Genomic DNA, 20,525 nt, shown 5'->3' with positions numbered 1-20,525 from the left:
AACTGGTTGTGGAACTGCTGCACCCTTACAAGTGACCAGCATCAATTATAAGTGACGAGGTAATGTTCTGTTGTCTCAACACAGCTCTTAACATAAGAACTGAATTTGTATTTATACATCTGAAGAACTAAACCACTAAATCTCAGGTATTTCAGAATAACAGCCATTCAACCATGGTTTTTTGAATGGCATTAAATGTTCCTAAAGTACAAATAATAGTTAAAAATAATCTACCTTTAAAAGTCTTTTTTTTTTTAAAGAAAATACAGATACTGCATTAGATGAATCAGCACTCAAGTGAATTATCACTGCACCTTTAGAAAAGTGGTTTTAAAATTGAACTGGTCAATGTCAAGGAGAATAAAAATGTAAGTCATTTTGAATATCAAATTCCAGTGTGAGGAAGATTTCACAATGAAGCATCCTTGATTCTCATCACATCTTTTCACCCAGTTCTTCAGGCTTTTTGAATATCTCTCAAACTCCATAAGGGGAAAAAATAATAAATTAAGCAGTCTTTTTGTTGGGGAAAATGTATTGGAGAGCAAAATCCTGATGGCCTTGAAAAAGTTTTTGGAGACTTTTTCAAAACCATCCAGAAAATAAAATTATTTATCGCTTCACTGGATTTTCTAATTTCTCCAACCAAATCCGGGTCCTTGAGAATTTCTCTTTGTTCCAACGTCTACTCACTCTGGAAATAATTGAACATTATTTTGAATTGTTGTAAAGTTTCACTCAGAAACAGCTCATCCCATGGAGTGCTTTGCTGAATATTAGCAAATTTGGCTCATTTTAGTGCTTTCTTCTCCCATTTCTCTTCTTCATTCTTAACACCCCAAACACATTTCCTCTGGCTATAATTGGATTAGTTACTATTTTGAAAAAATCTCTTATTTCTTGTGTCTTTAAAAGTGTTGTAAATTTGTACGTTACCGACACATCCAGCCCTAACAAAAAGCAGGAAAAAAAAATACTTGGAGATTAGTTTTTATCTTTGTTTTTAAGGAATATGTCTTGAGTGGCACTTAACTAAATTGAACAAATGTGTTGCGGATGGATGGGTGTGTGCATGGATGGATGATTTGAGAGAAGCTGTGAGGCAGATCTACCTTTCCAGACTGCACTCATTACTCTAAAAAACACTTGACTTCATCATGGCCTCAATTATATGGTGCTGAATGAACTCCAGAGTTAGTGAGCCGCTGCTGCTGCAGCTGGACGTAGAAGGGGGGAGTCTGGATGGAAAGAACATCTTCATGCAGTTTAAATCCTGACCTCCTTATATTTTATTACTTAAAACATCCAGAGGCAAAAAAAAAAATAAAATAAAAAAAAAGAAACTTACATTTGTCTGTTTATACTGTAGTTTGCGCTATGCGGTCGTTCCCGAAAAGATCGGTCTGCTTTCAAATTTATTCTAGGGCAGGAAGATGACGCCCCGAAGAATCAAAGAGCTACATCTTCAACGACTACAAAGAGTTTAGCGACAGATGGTCTGACCCCCACAGAGGCCTGATCTTAACATCATGATCACGATCTATGATCACAGGAAGAAGCTCAGGCCACCAACGCAACCTAAATACACAGATGGCAAGTTCTCCAACTTAATGGAGAACTTAAATCAAAAACGTGTAGGAGAAAGTAAGCCACGCGGAAAAATGAGAAAACTATTGGATTTGCTTACATGTTATCATCTTCATTACATTTAAAAACACTATGTAATTTCATTCTGCCTTGTCGTGTTGTGAAGCATTTTTTCCTGTATTTGAGGCAAACTGTTTAAGCCAAGCAGAAATAGTCAGAAGGGGTTCTGCTCAGATAGGGTCAGAATGTAACTTTTTAGTTACACATCATTCTGAAAAAAACATTGCCACCTTGAAACATGGTCATGGCAGCATTATGCTGTGGGGACACTTTCCTTCCATCAGTTTAAGACAGGATGGCCATAGTAGAAGGAGTGATTAATCAAGTAAAAAATCAGGGTGATCCAGGAAGGAATCCTGTGTTCAAAAGTCAAGAAACTGGAATGGCGCTTAACTTTCCATCAAATCTGAAGATCCAAGCACAATGGAAGGACTTTTTTTTTATAAAAACAAACATGTGCTGCATACTGATTTCTTTTTGTGTATTCTCTGACTATATACTGTCACACTTTTTATTTAATTACCTTAATCATTTAAACAAAAAGTTCAACTAAAAGCATTTGTCTTTTAGCTGCACTTTTTGCAAGATCAGTAACATTGACTTTGTATTTAGAGTTGATTTTTTTTAAAACAAAATGTGGTCATATCTTAATTTAGCATCCCAATATCTCTATGGCCACTTTACGTCCACATTATTTACGAAAGCAGATTAAATATTGATTTAAAAATAGGAATCTAAATATAGATCCTAAAAGAAAAAGACCTGAGCCAATGACAGAGGTTCATCTTTGGTAGGACAATGGTCTGAACTGCAGTGGAATGATTTATATCAAACTGTATTCATGTGTTATAAATTTCTGATTAACATCAATAAATTTATAAGTTTTTTTTGGTTGATTTTTGTTGTTTTTTTAATGCTTTTTTTTTTTTTTACATAATTTCCTTAGTTGAAATTAACTTAAAACTGACCCAAGAAAAAATAAATAATTTCTGAACTGAGAAATGTTCTCAAGTGAACACATAAGTCTCTTCTAACTAGGAAACAAGGAAAAAAACAAAAGTAAAAAAAACATAAATGTTAAAATTAAAGACAGAACGTGCAGCACCCAAAGTAAATAAGTAAAATGTCAAAAAGAAAAAAAAGTCTCCTGCTACAGCCAGAATATGAAAAGTCTTCTGTACAGGTGTTATTTAGGAAAACCCACAAATACATAAAAAAAATAGAGAAGATTTAAAGAACAGAGTTTTGATGGCCCAGTTCAGCAGCAGCAACAAGGTCAAACTTTCACACATCAACTCAGAGAAAAAGGCAAGCAACAATCTGCCTGGCCACATTGCCTGCCCACTCACACCTCCTCCACAGGTGTGTGTGGATTTTTAGGGGTGAGTCATTCTCTCCCACGTAGCACATACCTCCAGCAGTGGTTGCGGAGATCCCACCAGCGCGTACCACTCCTCCCAGTCCCAAATATTGACTGGGATTCTCAATCGCTCCCTGAAGCGGAGCCTAGCGCTCAGATTTTCAAACGAGAGCGCAACATCTGAAGGCAACAGATGGCGGTTCGACGAACAACATTATGATCAGACAGTGACACAGCATTAGGGCACAGCGTTAATTGTGCAGCCTTTTTTTTCTACACTTAATACTAAAAACGCAACAGTGATTTCAATGTTTTCATACATTTAGATATCCTGTTATTAAAATAAAAATGTGATGTACAGTTTTGATCCAGGGCATAATTAAAGTGATCATCAATCACAATGCGTCTGTAACAAAAAGAGAAGCCCTGGAATTGGAAAGCTTCTTGGTTTGATTCCTGCTTCCTTCTCTTATACATTGATGGGCAAGTTACCATCATCATCAACTTTATTAAAGACACCAATATGTCCACATGAGACATGCGAGTGTAAATACATGTGAGCAAATATACTCACATGTTTGCATATGCAAGTATGACTGGTTGAATTTGGCTCCAGCCTAGTACTCTATTTTCCGGACTACAAGTATTTAGAAATGATCAAATGATATATTATTTAATTGCTTTTCAGCAAACTCACAAAAATTGTTGACTTTGGCTTGGAAGTCTGCTGGAGGTTTCCAACGCAACAAGATCTGCCCTCTAAAACAGGGTGGTCTGGAATGTCTTTGCTCCACCAGCAAAGAGCTCAGTGGAGCGGAGACGCATGCAGTGTAAATCCAAGACGATAGAGAGCCGGTTGCACTGCAAGAAATGGTAACACCGAGAGGTCTCCCTCTCAAGTCATTTGTATTCATCTCCTTAATCGCTACCAGAGCATGGAGATGTAAATGATCAGTTCACATGCCTCGATAGGTGTTCCAGCAGTTTCAAAAAAGTGGTACCAACAGATAGACATTGTTATCTAGATGCAGTATGGTAAGAAAATCTTACAAGGTAGCACAGATCATCAATGGATTTGTTCCTGCAGTTCTGGCCATCTAGTTTTCAAACTGTGATTAGCTTTTCTCATGGCTGAAAATAGTAATATTTAATTCCTGGTTCATATCCACTAGCCTGAATAAATATTTAATACGTCAGTGAAAACAATGAGTCATCTAGAGCGAAAAAAAATACATAGAAGTCGCAACTGACTACAAGTTATGGGACCAACTGAATTATGAAAAAGAGTGTGATTTCCAGTCCAGCATTAACTGTTTACAATGTTGAAAATTCTGATACTTATTAATGACACTTGGGAAATGTAATTTTGCATAAAAGCAACAGAGTCCATCTCTGAATTAATAATAATAATAATAATAATAATAATAATAATAATAATAATAGAAAAGTACAGTATCAAAGTATCAGTTGCAGAACTGTTTCTGCAGCCCAGACATTGTGCCATTTGGTGGATTATTTCAGGAGAGGTGCTTCATAACACCTTTGATGCAAATATTCTTTGCTCAGATGACCTGAGTGCAAACTCCATCCATCACCCTTGCAGTATTAGCACAGAGCTCCATCGCTTGAGCTTCAGAGAGCCTATTCAGCTAAGCAAACAAACCTTTCTGAGCACCCAGCAGGGCTGGCAATGGTCTTCGTGCTGGCTGCAGCTTAGGAGGGAGCTCAAAAAGAAGGAACTGGATGGCAGCCAAGCGATGGTAAATGTTGGCTTCAGTTGGCTCGGTTTTCTGCACGGATAAACCCAAAGACTACTGATTTTGATTCATTCTGCTGGTCAGCTGGAACATTCAGATGCAGGAATTGTTGATTAGGGGCTCAGGAACTTATGTTTAATCTCAGAAGACCTTTCAGTGCTCACTGATATTTTTAGTGGCTCTGCAGTCATGTGTTTTGGTGTTTGGTCTGGATCCACTTCCGCCAACCCTTGGTGTTTCACTACATGTTGAAAACAAGTGACTTTAGTGGCTTTGAATCTGACAAGTTAATTGATGGGCTGCCCCTTCGTTTCACCATCTTGGGGTTTTCAGTCATGTTAGCAGCACGCCTGTGGGGATGGCAATCTTGTTCTTTCAGTTAGAACACCAAAGGCTGAATGCAAGCAAAATATTCCCATTGGTCCCAGCTGTACTTTGTGGTGGTGCTAGTTTACAAATGCAAAAATTAGATGGTAATCATCACAGTAGTTTAAGCACTTAGATTTTTAGATGTTTTTGTGGCTAAACTGATCAATACTATTAGGAAAAGATTACTGGTACAAGTTCCAAATAGTGATCAGAAAATAATGTTATAAACATCTTAGAATCACAATCTTATTTTCTGCCTTATTGATGTATTCACACTTGTTCTGTAGCAAAAGGAATACTGTTATTACTCAGACAAGCCTTGTAACTCGAACCCTTTTCAAGTGAGGAAGCACTTTTTACCTTAAAACTATGCAGCAAATAATTATCCCTTCTTAGAGGAGATCTGTAAGATTTGTTGTATCACCATGTTGACTGTGTAGTACAGAAATGAGTCTGGGATGCAAATTCAGAAGACTTTCACAAGTGAAGTTGGCAAAAAAGTGTTTTTTGTTATGTAACTGGTATGTTCTCTTTTTATACCTGTTTTATAAAGTGGCTAAGAAAGTTTGATTACCTTAAAGTAGTATCTTATACTGCTTTAGTATGAGATACTAAAGTATCTTTAGTGTCCTAAAAAGAAGTTTTTAGGGTGTCAATAAATGCAGAACTTGTAATTTATTAAAGATAATTTAATTCTTATCGTGGGGTCTTTGACTTTCTGAAATCTACTGGCATTAGCAATTCTTGTACTCCAGTTCCAAGATTTATTACACATCTTTATCTGGTTATGCCAATCATATGGAGGAGGCTGTAAACCTGTGTGAAAAACCCTGCATGTCTAAATAATTTTGAGAAATTTACATGTGAAAAGAAAAAGTCCGTAATATTTTCAGATGCAAACCTGTCTCGATGGATAAATAATTTAAATCATGACTATGGGAAGGAAAATATACGCTTTGATAGTCTGAACTTAGAATGTTTTCCTCTCAAAAATCATCATTCTGAAGTTTTTACTGTGTAAAACTGATCATTTCATGAGTATGACACACTGCACAAATCTAAGACCCACAAGGACCTCCATGCCGGCTCCAGATGTGGCGACTGAACTTTTATCTCAAGCAACAGAGCCTCAACAAGGTTTGTTGAAAAGTTTCCCAAAATGTGTGCCGTCCTAAATTACACAACCATGTTGTGCAGCAGCCAGCCTGTCTAGAAGCACGGACAACAAAGTTAAGTTGAGTGCCGCGGGGGCACTAGAGGCTGCGGACGCTGCCATGTTTAAACCTGCTGAACAGAACGTGCTGTTCCTGCAGAAGGGAGAAACCGCTCGTATACTTCTGACTGAAAATCCATCTCAGATTCTCCTCTTTCCTAAAGCCATCCTGAGTCTGACTTCACTTCCAGTTTGAAGTACGTGTCACTTCTCTTTTGCTCTTTTATTTTCCTCAAGGATCACATCTCTCCTCTTCTTTCATTCTACTCATTTGTGCTCTCTGCTGCCAGATCATTCGACACTTTGCACTTTAATGTGTCCTTCCCTCTTCCTCCTCTTCTAAAAACCAACTCTTTCTCACATTTTAACACCAGAAGGCCACTCTGCAGAAAAGAGGGGAAGAGTTTTGAATTTTGGAAATTAAATGTCATGTCTTTCAAAGTGACCCTCTGACTTTTTCCTCTGAGCCACTCTTAGTGGGAAAAGGTACTCATCTGAAAAAGCCTTCAGCCATCCAGGCATTATTCCTCACCCCTCATCAGAACTCACTCTCTATTTGCTTTTATTTTTCTTCTTTTCCACTACCTTTAAAAGGCAAGATTTCCACATCTTTTTTTTCTTTCTTTTTTAAGGTTTATTATATTCAACAAATTAATGTTGAATTGCAAGGGGAGAGGCAAATTAAACACTAAAATGATCCAGAGGGAGAAATAGACTCCAAACAAATAAATACCTCTTAAGGTTAAAGCTATAAATTGTGCCAGAATCTACTCTTTTAAGTCTTCAGGTGCTCCTTTTCAAAGCACTAAAGGACACCAAAGGGACAAAACGAACCCAGAAATGTGATACTGCTGTGTTATTCTGATGATTTCTGTAAAAGCAGGTCAAAAACCTCTCAAAATGTTTTTTTTTTTTCAAGCAAAACAACTCCCTGTTCCTACAAATTGAAACATTATGAAGTGACTATGTATAAAATATATACTTTAACAGTAAATTTGAGTACTTCCTCCTACTTTTTTCTCCACCTTGACATTGCTGAGGATCTGGAACTCATCTGATCAGAATCTCCCTTGACTGACTCATTCTTATTGCTGCAGATTGGGACTCTGAACACATCACTGGGATTGACTCCAACTCGCTTTAACAGTCATCACGCTTTCATTTAAAATGTGGCCACTGTTGCTTTTCATCCTCCTGTTAGAGTCCAGACCTGCTGTTTTGTTTGTGTTTTACAAAAGAGGTTTTTGTCTTGTACTCGGATGGTGTTTGAATGTCTGCCATTCAAAGCCAACATCTATGCAAAAATGGCTGAGTTTGGGATTGATAGTTTATGAACTGATCTGCTTTTTCTCCTACCTTCAGAGAAAGATGAAAAGCAAGCTGTAAAAGTGTTTATGTAGCCTTCATTTAAACTGGCCATTGTTGAAGTACTGCAGCACAACCTCAACAACAATTAAGGACTTGTGATTGCATGCTTTTTGTTTGCTATGCTAAAAAAAAACACTAAATCCATCTCCCTTGTTTGTCCCTTTCACTCAGATCTCATGTGACTTTGAGGAGCTTCTCCAATGTCCAAAAGTGATTAAACAAGTCAGTCAATGAAGGCGTGTAGGACAGTAATCTTACTGTATACAGGTGGTAAGTTTGTATACCGATCAGGGTTGTCAAAATTGTCAATATTGCAATAAAATTTAATAATTAATTATTCAATACAAACCGACCCATTCACATTGCCTCAAATTGTTGGCTTTTTCTGGCAGATTTCCTGCAGTGACTGAGACACTTGGGTCCTCTGCTGCTTTAAGGTTTAATTTCTGCTACCATGCCAAATACAGTCAGAAAATAATTACAATTATTTTATATTGCCACCCCATCCAAAGTGCCCCGGTGGGTAGCCACATCATCCATGTCAAAAACTGCCACTCCTTTCAGTCAGTTAAACATCCCACCTCATTCTGTTACCCACCATCATTCACCTGTTGTACTCTGCAACATGTTAAACAGTAAATTAATCCAACACCCTCATTTTATATGAGGGTGTATATAAGTACACCTTCATATATGAGGGTGTATATGATTACACCCTCATATAAAATGAGGTTAAGTACACCCTCATATGAAATGATGGTGTACTTAACCCTATTTATTGGTTGCGACTTCTATTGTCATATTCAACATGACAATATACATCAGATTACTTGCTTAACTAGAAGAAGCCAATTTCTTCCAAGAAATTGCTATGCAGTATCAAAACTGGCACATAGCATCAAGTATTCTTAATATTTAAATTCCTGCAGTAATTTTAGGTTTGTGAAGAAATTAATAAAACACACACTGGAGCCTTGACTCTTTTAATGTGGCTCTAACTATTTTCTTGTCAAGTATAAAGTAAAACGCTTCAACATGTACAAGTGCTTGTTGACTTTGCTTTGATGTCAGAAAAACTATTTCACCACTTAATATGATCTAAAATAGGCCAAATTGTTTGATTATTTTAAAGCAGATAGTTAACACTAGACAGTCAATAAAAATCCTATTCATACACATAAAACATTTTGGGGGCATTTAAAAATACAATGTTGGAACAAACGTGAATAATTCTTCACACATTTCTCTTATCTGAAATTCAAAAGAAATATATGTATTTAAAATGTGACTAAATTAAACTAAACTGAATATATTTCCCTTTTAATACAAGATTAATAGTATTTTAAGAATAATTCTCACTTTAAATAAATTAATGTTCAGCCTAATTGGACTTATTCTTTGCATTTTTAAGAAAAACCAAGGATGCTCCTCACGTAAGTGAGCCTAAAACTGTGCAGGTGCGTCGCCCAAAGTCATGTATGTCATTTTCTATCACTGTGTATCTGTTTACTAGAGCTTTTGAGGAACTGAAAGCCTCTTCTGAGTCACAAGCACAACACATTCATCAGTTTGAGAACGCACTCTTATACTACAGCGATGCAATCATCTCCCCAGAGACTTCTATCAAAGGCAGCTGTATGTTTTAACACTGTCATTATGCTCCACATAAGAATTAATCTTGAGTTGTTCACACAGATAAAATAGTAGGCTTTCAACAGAATAATACATGCAAAAAGAGTTCCCAGTATTGCAACAAGCCTTATGCTCAGATGGCAAAATTTCCACTAAGTGGTTACAGCAACTGCAACAACCCAACAATCGTTCTGAGAGACAAAAGTTACATGTCCTCGTTTCTATCTCCGGTGAGGTCCCCATTAAACTAATCCATTCCTGCTGTTAAATGGTGACCGATGAAATGTCATTTACTCACTTCTCTACCAAAAGTTCAGCAACCTGTACGAAAATGCCACCTTTGAAAACAACAACCTTTACACCCTTTCCTCTGTCCGGTTGGAAGAAGGTTACTTTAAGTTCAGAAGCTTTAGACGACATAGCAAAAAAATAAAAAAAAATATTTCAGTGAATCAGTTATTAAAAATAACTAGCAAGAAATAAAATTTTCAAAAGTTTTTTTATTCTTATTATTACATGCTAGAAAGTTAGAAATTTGTCAAATTTCTAACTTTTTATAAAACTGCACTGATCAACCAATACCAATTATTTTTCATTGAGGTATGTTTTCATCCTAATAAACATAACACATGCACACCCATTTGTGTTATTTTGATAAAACAACTAAAAATGTCAACGATAAAAAAAACTAATAAAAAATAAACATAATACCAAGCAACAGTTTTGAATGCAGGAACAAATTCTGTTACTATAAAATTACAGGACTTTGCATGAAAGCATACATCCTTCACCTTCAAGTAAAGGATGTATAGTTGTCTCAATATAAAATCAAAAATGCCTCGTCTGTGTTTGCACAAACAGAATAAATTGCTCATAAACCTCAAATGGCCTTTTTTAAATTGTTTTTAGGTGTGTTGTTGCCACCCCATTCAGGGTGCCCCGGTGGGTAGCCACATCATCCATGTCAAAAACTGCCACTCCTTTCAGTCAGTTAAACATCCCACCTCATTCTGTTACCCAACATCATTCACCTGTTGTACTCTGCAACATGTTAAACAGTAAATTCATCCAACCAGTATGATTTGGTCTTTTTTAAAAACAGAATGATAGTTGAACTGGCTTTACAAAAAACAAGAACTCAGTTTCTCTTCAAAATGGTTCAGTGGTTTCATACCACCTGTTTGTTGTTGTTGAGTCGACATGTGTCAGTTTGTGGCATCCATGATCCCAGATGTGGCCATGTTGAGACTTGCAAACATGACCGTCACTATTTAAAGTAACAACACACTTTTGGAAAATTGAACAGTAAACTTGGGAATGTTTGGTCTGTGCAAATACTTTGTGTATCTCAATACACTGCCAACAATAAAATAAAACAAAGGTACAAGAGCTGCAAATCTTAATTCAATAGGCATCAGTCTAGTTTAGCATGTTTAGCTCATCTAAATATCATATGATGTGATGCAATGAGATCCATTACTGATATGAAGACTGAAAACTATGATTTGCAACTGATTGAAAAAAACTTTAAAATATTTTTTTTAGGTTTATTTACTTTAAATGTAGGTGTTGAGTTACAACTATAGATAGCCTTCGAGAACAATTAAAATATCTACAGTGCAACAGAAGTGCATGTCAGTTGTTAATGAGCAGAAAAAAAAAATATTTCTACATTTTGAAAATTAGAAAAATAATCAGCCTCATAGAATGTGGCCTTTATAACCACACAAGGACAAGAAAACTTAAAGTGCTGAAAGAATGAAAAGTACATTCTCAGTTTAAGTAATGAAGAAATAGCTCACGTTTCATAAGAAAAACAAAAGCAAAAAAAACGGTTCACAAAAAAGCTTTGTGGCAAAGTCAAGTAATACAACATTGTATATACTTAACCAGCATTAAGTTGTTTCTTCTGAAATTGACCATGTGATTAAGTCGGGATAATGTGTACAAATGTAAGCTTTCCAAAAGGTTGCATCTAGACTTCATTCTACATCTGAATTTACATTTGATTGCTGCTGCTTTCCCAATGTTATCACATAATAGATGTGCACATCTGTAGATTGGTAATCATCAAATCTTAGATTCGATAACAAACAATATCAATAGATCGGTTATCCAGTAAACGGGTGGGCTGTTTGAAAAGAGACAAAATGTTGGTACTCACTGCACTTCCTCTAAGGGGAGGGGCTTCACCAGAGTGGCCAGGTCTTCGATTTATGCTTCCCCCTCCTCCTCCAAACACAGTCTGTCTTTCTCTTCCTCTCTTTTCGTCGGCCCTCTTCTTACTAAATGTCAGTTAAACCAGCAGCACGTGGGGTGTACTTCTCTGGTGTCTGCAAGTAAAAAAACAACAACAAAAAAATTCAATCAAAGAATGGTGAGCAAAAAAATCAGACCATCAGTAAAACTGAAGTGTGTGTCAGAATAGCGATGCAGAGAGGACACTGTGAAGTGCAGGTGATGGTGGGTGTTTGTAATCCCGTGATAGTACATGTGAATGAAACGAGTGGTTTCATCTCAGGGTGGACCTTAAAAACTGCCCTACAACTTGGATGACAAAAAGAAAGCAGCGGTTGCCATAGCGGCATGAGCCAAAACAAAGAAGCAACAAAGAAATGGAGAACAGGTGAAGAAGACAAGAGAGAAAAGCAAAATTTAGAAGTCAGTGAGACACAAGTCAAAACCTTGGGACTGCACGAGTTCAGTTCTCTCGTCTGATCTTATTCTTTGGTGTTCTGAAGGTTACTTTTCTTTCCGGTTCCATCCCTCTGTGGTTCATCATGTTGGTTTTCTGTCTCAGCTACAAGGTTTGCCTGAAACTTGAGCATGTTCAGAAAAATCTGTTGCCAGGTATTAATAACAGCTGAGTCAATTCAACTTTTATTTTTTATTTACTATCTAATTTAAAAGGTTGTTTTTTCTCAAACTTGGTGTTTTGTACCTGACTATTAACTGATATATTAATATACTCATTCAATTCAAATTGAAAAATAATTAATTCAAAAGAAAATGAAATGTAAGTGATATTGTTAAAGAGTTCTTGGAGGTGGTGAAGCTGTGGGTAGAATGAATCTTTTGTAGCAGTCAGTCTTTCAAGCAATATGATGAGACCTCTGACTGAAGTCTGAATGACAGTCTCATGATTTCATGACATGCTAATAGCTTAATGTTTATGATATTCACAATGGCAAAACCTGGATGACACCATTACCAGCAAGCAATGATAATCCACCTCCTTTGCTTTTGCCACTCCTTTACATTTCTGTCTGGCCATATTGTTGGAAAGCCGGGCTGAGAGTCAAAAGAGTTGGAGATATGATCCTTGCCCTTTCAGTTGCAGAGGTCATATAAACCTCCTTCTTCTCTTCTGCCTTTTATAGCCCAGCTCAGAAATTATTTTTGCTTTTGAAATGATAATCAATTGCTCCCAATGGCAACATCCATAGCTAGTTGCCATGGGTGCACATAATAACAACTGTCCGAAGTAAAAAAGTAAATAATTTGAGATACATTTAACAAAATAACTGTCCAAACAAGTAATTCCTCAACTACTGCAACAAGCTGCCATCATGATCTTGTTCACATCTGGAAAGTATTTAAATTATATCTTGTGCTTTACAATACAGTGTACAGGCCCTAAAAACACAACTTTTGCCACAAGAACCTGTTTCTTCTTTACCTTATGAAAGAATCTAAAAAAATACAAAGGTACAGACGGTAGTTCTTCAACATCTAACCAACAAAAAATAAATAAAAATGAAAAATAGAAAAAAAAACAGACCTGCATTTGGTTTATTTTAAGCGACCACTAAACTAACGCACCATGAATACACAGTGAAATCAAACTTTCTTGAAATGTTTTTGTTATTTGTGGAGCAATGTGTTAAGAGTGTGAAGTAATAAGACATCCACCTGTGCGACTACAAAAAGTTTTAACTTTATGCAAAAAGTTCCAGAGGCACAGACTGACCACCAACGGTTCCTCTTAAGCCTAATATAACGCAAACAGCGGCAGGAATGGGTCCTGCTGGAGCGCGTATTCAGAGTCGTGGCGCCAATCAGCCCTGTCAGCTTGTGTGTGATTGCTGGATTCCTTGCTTTCAAGAAGCTATTCTGCAGCAGCAGGAACTGAACCACTTTTTTTTTTACCAGTTGCCATTAACGGTCAACCACTTTCGAATCCACATGTATGTTAAAAGCGGTGCAAAAAGGAGGGGGAGATGGACGATCAACAACAGGAGAGATTGAAAGACAGCAGGGAATGAACAAGTGACAAAAGCAAGAAAAATTGAATTTCAACGCTATTCAAACAGCTGTGAGCTTGTCCAAAGGGTGATTTGTGTGTCTCTCATCAAACCTAATTGCCATATAAGACCAACGACTTAAGACTTGATTAATTGCTCATCAAAGCGAGACAACAGGTAAACATTGAGAACAGTAAAATTGAAAGCTTTTACTTTTATAGTTTTGAGATGATTGAAGTTGATTTCTATGTCTTTTTTGTAAAAAAAAAAAAAGATAACACACCGTTCTGTCATCTGCATATATTGTCATGCATCTTTAAAGTGTCCAAGTGTTCTTCCTGGAATCATTGGATAGGGTCCTATATTTGAAATTTAATGTTTATGATACTTTAAGTAATTTAAGTATTGCTCATTATGTTTTCTGAATTTCTGTGTTCACTTGTATCCGTTTCTTGGATAAAACCAATGACGGAGGTAAAACTTCTATGAACTGTTTACCGGTACTGTTTGTATTTCTTGCCCATAGAAAATCCAGCTGGTTTAGTGACTGTTTAGTTGTCCCTCTTTCCTGGAGATATTGCTTCCCAATATTTATATTTGTTTGTCTTTTCCATCTCTTTCTTTTAAACCTACCTTGTTATTTCTATATTTTGTTGTGGCTTCTTTATTTATTGAACAAAACAATTAATGGAGGTACTGCTGCTGTTAACTCGTCAAGAACTCGTTACACCATTACTTTGGTGTTTAGCTGTGTCTTTTTTTAAAAACATTTCCATATTAAGCATTCATAAGAAGGTATCATAAAAAGAAGAGGTTCTTCTCCATCCTCTCTAAGTAATTGCTCTTGCAAGGTTTTGCTGCATAATTACTGACTCAATAAAAATTGTTATTCGTTAGATATTGTGGATAACCTGATGCCAACTCGGATCAAAAGAATTTGGACTGAACTGGACTATATATAACTGGATAATTTGTCTGGATTCATTTAAATATATAGAACTCAATTTTGAACTAAATTGCAATTCTATGTTTAGAGAGGAATAGCAAGCTTTTGCTTAGAAATAGAACTATATAAATTAACTTAATTTAACTGAGCTTAGAAAATAAAATAAAAAAAAAATAATGTGTGATAAATATTTCAAATTCTGAGAAAAAGAAAACATAAATATTTCATCAATTTTTACATCCCTATGACTCAACAGGAGAGGTGTTGAAAGAAAATTCCAAAAACCGGAAAAAAAATAAGCTACAGCAATAAGTTAATGGCAGTGATGTTACCAAACTCTTCCAAAAACATCAATCTCCAACTCAACCAAATTTCACACGGTATAAGTGAGGCACAACAGTGTGACATCCATTTTGGTCAGACTACTAAGCAATCTCCCTTTCTGGCTTTCGTTTGAGCCTCAGAATGAAAGTGGAAACGGCAGTCACGTTTTCATAAGCAGTAACAGCCAGGGCCCACTGCATGAACAAACTTATTTCAGCAGCAAATTTGTTCAGTGTGATCCAACCATGATTGAATTGCATTTTAATTCCAACAGAAAATCATTTATGAATCATAAAATCTCACATTCCATTCATGATTAAATTCAGATCAGTTGGGTATGATTAAAATGCTGATGGAGCGACAGCCTCTGAACAAGAAAAATATGTTTATTTTCTTTCCTTTTTTTAAATGGCAAATTAAACCTTAAACGAATGCCACATTGCACAATATGAAAAAAAGAAAGTCCCTAGAGTACAATTTACTTCCAATCTAGACCAAAAATAAATACAGTAGAGCAAAACACGCATTCCAACAATATAATAGCAGAGATGAACTAAGCTGAGCGTTTATTAAGCAAAAAACAATAGCAGTTGACCCTCATCTTGAGGAGTGATTACTTTTTTCGCAGCCGTCCTCATTCCGGTGATTAACATCTAAACATTATGAAGCTCCTTTAAGAGGGAATCACCAGCAGTGTTTTCCTCAGGATGTGGTGTGTGTGTGTGTGTGTGTGTGTGTGTGTGTGTGTGTGTGTGTGTGTGTGTGTGTGTGTGTGTGTGTGTGTGTGTGTGTGTGTGTGTGTGTGTGTGTGTGTGTGTGGGTTTCTAAAGCTCGGTGCGTGAGCAGATGAGATCATCAGAGGACTGCAGCGCAGCAGGGAGAAACTCTCAGGGAGAGAGAGGCGGTGAGAGAGAACAACAGGTCTTTTCCAGAGTCTGGATCCCCCCTCAGGATTGACCTCATCCCCCATCCATCACCAGGCCTGATCCTAACCAGCTCGCCACTGTTTTTCTCCATGGTACTCTAACAGCACTTGTGGGGATCAAAGGTGATCAGTGCTAGAGTATTAGAGATGGTGTGAAAGGCTGTTAAATGCAATCAAAAAGAAAGGTAAGTCAGTTTAGTGTTTAATGAACAAGACATTTAGATGGGTTTTACCTCTTATTCATCAATAAATGACAAAAACAAGATTCTTGGTTTGTTTTGTTTAAAGACGCGTTGAAGCAGTGTTGTAAAAAAAGAAAAAAAGAACAATTCAAGCCAAAATACTTAAACACCATTTAGTTGTCCAATACCCACTTGTTCCTGCTAAGGGATTTTATTTTAATGTCACCAGCTCCAGTGCTCAATTGCCAGGATGCATTAAGGCTAAAAACACACCAGGGCACACGGCAATGCGTTCTGCCCAGACTGGCTCCTGATGTTGTACTGTAAATTGAAGCTTTCCAACAGATTTTTTGCCTATATTCTCCTACTGAAGATGCAGCAGGAAAGAGAAGTGATCTAAGTGCATTTCCTCACTGTGTATCCTTGCATGTAGTATGATCTTCTGCATCCACTGCATTTGTGTTTAAATTATTAAGCACCTCCCTCACATTGAGATTTTTGGGGGGTTATCCTGTGTTGTATTTTTTTCCCCCCTCTGAAAGCTGCTCTGCTGCTTTGATGGATTTGCCTGTCTTGATTTACTGAACAGCTGTCATTAAAGACGCTTAATTTCAGCAAAGCAAAAATTAACCGCACTGCAAGCTATAGCTCAAATAGGGCTGATGGGCTGTATTTACTCTCCTAAGCACAAGGTGGCTCAGTTGACAAAAAAAATCTAATTAACACAGCAGGAATATTTTCAGAAGAAGAGTAAACAACAGGGATGCAGTGATAAATCGGCTCTGATATCCTTCATTTTGGGAGATCAGTAATCAGCCGATTCTTACATCTGAAGCTGATCTGACGTACGTTGGCAACTATCGTCCTCTTTTGCTCTGCTGTGAGAGAGGTTTGACTATCAGAGGTCAAGTCTGCAGTAAATAGTCACCCCACTGTTACCAACTCGATGACTTTATTGCTATATTTAGCAAAATTTCAGACAAAAAATTAATAGGCAATAGATCTACAACTGGAACTTTTCAGTGTTAAGTAAAAAATAAACACTAAGGAAGGGTCTGTATAAAAAAATTGGTCGCTTTTTCTTGCTAGCTGACAGATTGGTGCATTAAAATATCCAAAAGCTTTCTTTGTCCATCTTGCCTACTGAGATGTGTTCATCTAAGTAGGCAAGGTGTTTCCATCTTAGTAGGACACATTTTGCTTTTCTTTATTTATAACTAAGGAAGGCATTAGAAATGAAGTTTTCATTACAGCAATATGCAGCAAAAGCAAGTCTGATTTATCAGAACTGATGCTGGAGATTGTTTTGACATCTTATGCAGTGTTCCAAGCCTTCATTCTTTTGCACGTTTTCTGGGTTGAATTCTCCTCTCTGAACAACAGAGAATCAAAGAGAACGAATCTACTGTACATGAATCACACCTCCTCACCACTGTACATACATAATCCTCTCATGTTCATCCCTGTTGTGCTATGCAATGTAGGTGTTGCAGTCTGCTTGCATCATATGCGAGGTTCAGCTGTGTCTGCTCTGTGTCACCACATGAAATATATTCATATGTAAGTGTCAAAGTCAAAGAGACAAATTCCTGCGCATGTTGCACTCCCTACCACTCTGACGCAGGCAGCCTCAAGATTGATGGGGCGGCGGAGGACGTGGCCTCAATCAATGTTTCTGCCTGTACCTGGGCTCTGGCAAGCCGCTTCGATATACTGTGTTGCTCATCTGGATATTTTGCATATCTTAATTAATGCTTACAAAAACATGCAAATGAACCAGTCTGCACTGTTTAATTAGCTTTGTGGGTTTTCTTCTTTAGTGGCAGCAGTGAGGGGGTGTCTCACTATCTGCCCATCTTCTTTTTACTTGTCCAAACCTGAATTTAATCAATCAGGTCAATTAGAGATGGAATTTTTGTTTGCAATAACAGACAAGAGACATGGGAGACTGCAATTGTGAATTTCATAAAACAACATTCCTCGAGAGTTATGGGAATGAATCAGTTAAAGATCGGAATTTGTCAAGTTTTGCTTGATCGCATTCGATAGGCCAATCTGTCAGTTAATCAATCATGTTTGTTTGAACATTTGAGCAACAAGGCAGTTCAAAGTCCTTTACAACATAAAAAGAGACACACAAAAAATTATAATCAAAAGAACCTATGGTCACCAATTGAGAAACCAGAAACAAATATTACATTTTGTCAAGGGCCATCATCAAAATCATCAGTGCAAATTACATATGTTGGTCAACATTCAAAAGCACTCTAAACAGGCAAGGCAATAGCCTTTATTTAGAGGAACTCAGTGTTTCAGCTGTTTTGCAGTTTTCTGGAAGTTCGTTCCAGAGATATGGTGCATAGAAGCTAAAACACTGCAAATTCCCAGATTTTTCAATCTATAAATCATAAACAGATAATTTAGCCTTTTAGAACATCTTTGTTGTTTCTTAACAAATGTGCACACATCAATCCCTAATCTAATGTATTTTATGCCTGGATAAGAAAGGTCTGTTAAAAGGGAACAGCAAGACCCCAAACAGGTCTTGGCTGAAATAACATTTTGGTGAGAGGCTTCTTGCTGACATCAGTCTGAGGAAGGTTTGCAACTACTCCTCAGGAGCTGTTAAAATATTGAGCGATTTCTTGCATGTACGGCACATTTCAAGTCATGCCACAGCATCTGAATGATATCAAGATAATTGACTGAATTTATAAAGCATTTTCTCATCATCACGGCCATCAAAGCCACATTTTCAAAGTCGCACTATGTCATCTATGCAAGCAGAATTCAACTGAACTGAAATACCTTGCCCAAGTGTACATCAACATGAGACAGGAGGAATTGAACCACAACATTTGGATTGCAAGACAAATACTCTTCCCACTGTGTCACAGTTGCCCTTTAATCTGGTCTTTGACTAAGCCCAGGTATTTCCATAATTAATATTTAGAAAGTCCTTGATGAACTTATTGGTGAGTTTCTGGTATTTGTCATGTCAAAAGGTCTAGTTCTGCTTTAGCTTTATTAAATTTTAGGTACAATGGTACATTTTATGGTGGAGTCTATGATAATGAGCTGGTAAAGCAGAACTTTTCCATCTCTATGTCTGTGTGAAATTTAACATCAAGATGAACTCCTTGAATGTGATATTTGGTGGACCATTTCAAGGACCACAATTGCAAATTTAGCATGACAAAGACATAACAGGAGGCTGAGAAGTTAAAAGTCAGTTGTTTGTTAAACAGAATTGACATTGCCATTGCAAGATTCAGTAATACTATCACAATTACATGCTTTTTTTTAATTGTATAGCCCTAACTTGAAGGTTTTAGAGGAAAGCATACAGATGACACTAGCACTAACTACCAACCCACAGAAAAACTATCGGTTCATTAAAATGCACCTATACCGGTTTGTTTGTTTATACGAATAGAAAACTGGCAGGTTTCCAAAATGACATAAAATCTGAATATTTCCAGTAACAAAATCCAAACTGCCAGGTAACCAATCCCAGTAGCCAATCCAGTTAAAGGTTTCATCGTAGAGACTCAAGTGGGGAATTGCACAGTAAAGCAAACTTGACAAAACTTTACAGTATTGCTATTGCAAGATTCAGTAATAATATCACAACTACATTTTTCTTTTTTATATATATACTGTAAAGCCCTAATATGAAACAATTAGGGGAAAGCATCCAGATAACATTAACACCAGCGACCAACCCACATAAAAACTATTAGTTCATTAAGTTTAAGTTTATTTGTTTCTCCAAATAGAAAACTGGCAAGCTTCCAAAATGACGTAAAATTTGAATATTTCCAGTAACAATGCAGATGGTTGCGAACTTTACAGCTTTTCCTTTTCATTCGTTTTATATGGCACCGTAACGACCTCAGCATTACAAACAATGTGACAAAAAACTTCTGCTGCTGACTAATATTGTACCAAATCCTAGGGAACTGAGACAAAACTTCCTATAAGTATTTGGCTTAACAGCCACACACTTCTGACATTCTGGGGATTTCCAAACATACCAGGAACTGCAAATCCGCAATGAGTTCAGGTCTTCTGAGCGGGAATGTTTGCTAGTGCTCTGAGAAATGGATACTCTGATTCAGATAAAGATCAGCTTTTGTCTATGGTGCAAACTGTGCCAATAATATGTCCATGTACAGTTAAATGTTGTCACAGTGCTCTTTGTCAATTGTTTTGTTTGATTCTGCTCTGGAATGCTATACTAACCAAACCAGTATTTAAGAAAATCAAAAAACAAAAATAGCTTAGGAGTAAAACACATTCACCCAGTCAACAAAGGACACCTTTTGGAAAATATAAAAAAGCATAGAAGCTGCTTTTCATTTATGATTTTGGTATCTGCAAAGCACATAAGCTTAAAATGTAAAACTATTAATGTTGGGGTGGTTCAGTTTGGCTTGTATCAGACTTTATTTGTGCTAGACTTTTTTTGTAAACAATCCAAAAATGCTTTACAAAGGATTATTCTCCATTTCTTCCCTTTTGGAAACAATAAAGTACTTTTGAATTTGTTTTTTGT

General features: G+C 36.8%; 1 protein-coding gene across 3 annotated transcripts in view; it reads right to left on the bottom strand.

Annotated features, from left to right (window-relative positions):
* The window catches only part of LOC129375715 (zinc fingers and homeoboxes protein 2-like), a 137,074-nt gene that overhangs the window by 81,407 nt on the left and 35,142 nt on the right, over positions 1–20,525 (bottom strand). For all 3 annotated transcript variants that reach the window (XM_055054948.1, XM_055054947.1, XM_055054949.1), the window contains one exon: positions 11,511–11,679. The gene's annotated coding sequence lies outside the window, so the exon portion shown is untranslated. The remainder of the gene's footprint in view (positions 1–11,510; positions 11,680–20,525) is intronic.

The sequence above is a fragment of the Poeciliopsis prolifica genome, unplaced genomic scaffold, assembly GCF_027474105.1.
Source record: "Poeciliopsis prolifica strain line A6 unplaced genomic scaffold, Auburn_PproV2 SCAFFOLD041, whole genome shotgun sequence".
In the NCBI taxonomy this organism is placed as follows: Eukaryota; Metazoa; Chordata; class Actinopteri; order Cyprinodontiformes; family Poeciliidae; genus Poeciliopsis; species Poeciliopsis prolifica.
This window is presented reverse-complemented; position numbering and strand designations above follow the sequence as displayed.